The following is a 5,000-nucleotide window of genomic DNA, read 5'->3' as shown; positions in this document are numbered from 1 at the left end:
TCATGAAAATGATACATTTCAAACGTTCATAAGTTCATACTTGGGTTTAATTTTTCAATCTAAGCTTACATGGGTGCCTCACAACAAACACTCAAAGGTGAATGCTGCATAATTGCTTTGTATTTATGGTTCTTTCTCTCCTGTCTTGGCTGCATATAGTACAACACTTCTGCGGCTTTACCACTTCACCAAGCACTTATTTGTAATGAACTTGTCTATGGATGTGAGCTTATTCATCTCCAACTCCCAGTGTTCTCTGGATATTGGACTCACAATGAAGCTCTAAGAATCTGTACAAATGCTTTCAGTATTCAACTGTGGAATTGTTGCATTCTGAGAGTGGAGAACCACCTCTTTCATTACACCAATACTACATGAACCTAATTTACTACATGACACAACAGTAGGATTTTAGCAGTTGGAACTCCCCCATTCCCCCTTTGGAGCATTGATTGTTGATATCCGTGGACATGAGTGAGCTGATCGGAGGGCCAATTCTTAGCCTAGTGATGCTTGATTTCCTCTCCCACAAATCGACTTGAAACCCAGCATTAGAAGTTGTCTTTAGGATAAATGGAGGCAACAGCGTAAGCATACCTTCTGAAATAAACTGCGAGAGATTAGAGGTAACCATAGAAGTTGGGCGACCAGTGTCCATCCCAACTGATAAGTAGTTGTGTTTGTAAGGCTAAGAATCGGACACACAAGATTGACTCATGGGCCGATGAGGGCTAAAAGTGAAGCACAGTCGCACATGTAGTGGAATACTGTACAGTATTCTCATACCAAAGACTTATGTCTTAAGGTGTATGTATGAGAAAAGTGTGGTGTAAAAAGGAATGTGGGAGGGGGTGAAAGTTGAAATGAGGAAACAACTGGCATGGCTCAAGAAAAAGAACGGCTTCAGGTATGGACACACTGAATGGCCAGGCGATAGCAAATTGCAGTGAAGGGAGACAGTAGAAAAGGGGATGCCATATGGGATGGTTACGTGTCTGAGAATGTTTAGGGAAAAAAGAAGCACTGGAGGTCGGTGAAACGTTGAAGAAATTATACTGGCAGGAGGGAGAAAACAGCGAACGATGAAAATAAACAAGCTTAAGAATTAAGCTTTAGCTTAAATCATTTTTGATGAAACGATTATAAAGTACTCTGGAATTTATTGTAAAAGAAGTCAACAGTAGTGTTAAATCAATTCTTGACTTTGTCTCCCTTAAGTAATCTGGCAGTAGAACTTGATCGGTATGCAACTTATCAGGAATAGCAGATTAGATGAGATGTGTTCATGTTAGCGATGTAGATTGTATTGGTGGGGTTTGGAGATGCTTGAGTAATCCCATGGCTAGAGGAAGAACGAATATTGCACGTACACAATAATGCAATCACGTACGCCTGCACATACGCGCGCACTTACACAATGATGCAATCACATACGCTTACACATACGCGCGCACTTACACGCACGCACTTACACACGCACGCGCACGCACGCACGCACGCACGCACGCACGCACGCACACACACACACACACACACACACACGCACACGCACACACACACATACACACACACGCACACGCACACACACACATACACACACACTCTTCCATACACTCACACACACTTCCAAACACACTCACGCACACACACACACACACACACACACACACACACACACACACACACACACACAAACTCATCATCTATTATGGAAGTCAGTTTATTGCACATACACAACAGAATCGGAGAACTGAGCACTTTGCAGTGAGAACAAACGTTTCACATGGTTAGTCATATCAGTGGAGGGAACTTCTTCCAACTCCCGTAACTTGAACAATAAAAGGGGAAACTAAAACCCTTTCTCTCTGAGCGGAGTTTAAATAGTATGATGGTGGGGGGGGGGGACTTCACTTATGTGGAGTTAAAATGTATTCAAGTTTCAGCACAGTGACTGATGGCGAAATATAATTGCCGTCGTTGCAGACATGTTGCTACTCTTTTGCAGATTTGGAAACCCTAACTTGCTGCGTACAGTGTAGGCTGTACAATTATGTAGTATACAGACTGTAAAGTCGTCAGCTGACTTTATGCTCATGGCAAGTGATATAGTTATACTGGAATTCTTAACAATAAAAATACAGTAAATGCATTAAAGGTAGCAATTAAATTGACTGATTCCCCAAAACCGGCTGTATCACAAGAAGCAACGATAGTTGCTTTAAGGTTGACAGATACAGTACAAGGAATGAAAAGAAAAGAAAAGAAAGAAAGAAAAACACGATCAAGTATTGTTATCCAGCTGACTATGCTCATGCATATATATAATATATAAATAAATAAATATATATATATATATATATATATATATATAATATATATATATATAGAGAGAGAGAGAGAGAGAGAGAGAGAGAGAGAGAGAGAGAGAGAGAGAGAGAGAGAGAGAGAGTGCAAAGATATATATATATATGTGTGTGTGTGTGTGTGTGCATCGCAAATAATAGGTATATTTGAAATATGACTATTAATAAGCATGACAATTATTACTAAACGAAAAAAAATGTTTTTTACTATGACCCGTTTTTTTTTTGTTTTTTTTTTAAGCCGTAGCGGAAGTCACCGTGATTGGTTACGGGTTTTTACCAAATGTGACGTGATATGTGGTTCTTTTTCAATGAAGATATTTTGGAGGTATGTAACACTTACTAGCTGACTCTTTGTTTGTATTATAATGGTTTACTTAATGCAAAGATGGAAAGTAATAAATGATAAAAGTGATCGTGAAAAGAGTGATGGAAGTATCTGGTGAAAATCTTCAAATTCTATGGGTGTTCGTGGTATACTGAAGGAACATTTTGTTTCTCCATGTGGAGCTAGGAATGTATTTTCATGGTTATTGGCCTTTGTACATGTTAATGAAAAAAAAATAGCTGTGATTAATGTAGAAGCAACCCTTTTCTACAAAGAAGCTATGGCATCACGATCTCGGTGGTTGCGGTCACAAATTACAGGGCGCTCTCGCACTAAATTTATCAGGAACCCCTTTTGCATGGTGCTCACGCCACGGCTGCTCCACTTATTTGGTGCTCACGTCACGGTTGCCTTGCGGTAACTTATGCAAAAATAGGTTCAGCTCCATTTTTGCATCGGTCCGAAAGAAACGGACTCGGTTCGCCTGAAGCTGATACTCCCGATATCAATGCTAATTTGAGGGGACGAATCATGACTCATGATTTCCTTTGATTTGCCTTGCCATGATGTTTCAATATTGAATGTGAATATCGGACTTTCACTTCCCTTTTCACAAGCCGGTATAAGGGTTTCTTTCGCGATGGTAGACGTCTGACAACGCACTATTACTAAACATATTATACCAGAAAAATATAAGAAATTCAAATAAATAAACAGTTAGATAAGATGCTTGCGCATTGGATTAAACACATACAGTGTCATTTAGTTATATCCCTGGTAAGTATATTATTAATTTAATTTCTCTTTCTCAAGCTCTCTAACTGCATTAACATTTGCTTATATAATTTTTTTTTTCGGAAATGTATTGCATAAGTTCGCGTCGACTCTCAACCACACTTTCTTCATGACACTGGTAAAGGAGGGCCTGACCGGGATTTGAACCCGGGACCTCTCGCACCCTAAGCGAGAATCATACCCCTAGACCATCAGGCCATTGCATATGAGTGTCTAAAAGGAGAAAGTTACTCTTAGCTGTAGTTCTTTTATGTGCATTCTGGTTAGTGGTTGTCGTGGCCCCGTATAGTCGTGAGAATATGTTAATATGTTATTTATCTTTTACTTGATATTCAGTTTATCGACAAAATTTTGTGCTCGTGATTTTTACTTTTATGTTTTAACCATATATACATTGAAAATCTAAGGATTGCGTATGCAGGCAAATTTATTTTATATCTTAATTGCCGCATTATCATTTTTTTGTTATCACTATCAATATTATCATTTTCATCATTATTTTCATTATAACTATTACTAATAATATTACTGTTGTTGCTGCTATTACTAGTACCTTTACTATATCAGTTATTTTATTGTTATTGCTGTTACTGTTGTCATGATCATTTTTGTTATTATTGTCAGCATTATTATTTTGGTATGCTTTATCACTGAAGTTCTAATTATTGTCTGATATATTGCTTTGGTTAGCGTTATTGTCATTATTTTTATTATGATAATTAGTCCTAATGTAATTTATGCTTTCAATATTGTTTTTTTTATATCTGCCAAATTTATTAATGTCCCTACTTCTGGCTAATGATAAAATATGATATATAGTCTTATATGTCTGAGACACTTGGCACATGCCTCCCAAGTCTGTCGAGAATCGCGCTAGTTACAGAAATTTATTTTTATAATGTTGTTGATTATTATTATTAATATTATTAATTCTAGTGTTCCATTATCCTAAATCTTTATTAATTATCCCCAAACTATGAAGCAATTTCAGATTTCCAAACGACTAACACAAGGTATTTCATAGAAATCTTTATTTCGTCGTTTTCAAACAATGTTTTACTCAATTTCCTTGATATACAAACACTTGTATGCATTATGTATAGTATGGTTAAAAAAAAAACGGCTTATCTTAAATGGTTAGACCGAGAAGGATTGACATCTTATTAACTGACAGAGGGGCTTGCCATTTGGTAGGAATTGATATATGTTCTTATAATTTCTCATTCTTCAAGGCTGAAAAAGATGGGCCTGACTGGGGTCTCTTGCACCCCAAGCGAAGATCGTACACCTTGACCATCGGGCCGTTTCTTACGCTTTGAAACTATAAATTTGAAATTCTTTCACTCACATTCCGGTTAGCGACCGCCGTCGTGTCCCCCGCCCACTTCCGCTGCCTCTGGTGAGGAGTGTATCGCCAGATAAACTTGCACGTCTTTCCTTTTCCATTGACCAAAAACTATATATATGTGTTACATACACACACACATATGTTTACATTATATACATAATTATAT

The 5,000-nt window shown here is 37.7% G+C and overlaps 1 non-coding gene across 1 annotated transcript; it reads right to left on the bottom strand.

The window, feature by feature from the left end:
• Nucleotides 1-3,612: 3,612 nt before the first annotated feature.
• Nucleotides 3,613-3,684, bottom strand: Trnap-agg. The gene has a single exon. It is a non-coding gene; the product is annotated as a tRNA-Pro (tRNA).
• Nucleotides 3,685-5,000: the final 1,316 nt, after the last annotated feature.

The sequence above is a fragment of the Penaeus monodon genome, unplaced genomic scaffold, assembly GCF_015228065.2.
Source record: "Penaeus monodon isolate SGIC_2016 unplaced genomic scaffold, NSTDA_Pmon_1 PmonScaffold_12478, whole genome shotgun sequence".
In the NCBI taxonomy this organism is placed as follows: domain Eukaryota; kingdom Metazoa; phylum Arthropoda; class Malacostraca; order Decapoda; family Penaeidae; genus Penaeus; species Penaeus monodon.
This window is presented reverse-complemented; position numbering and strand designations above follow the sequence as displayed.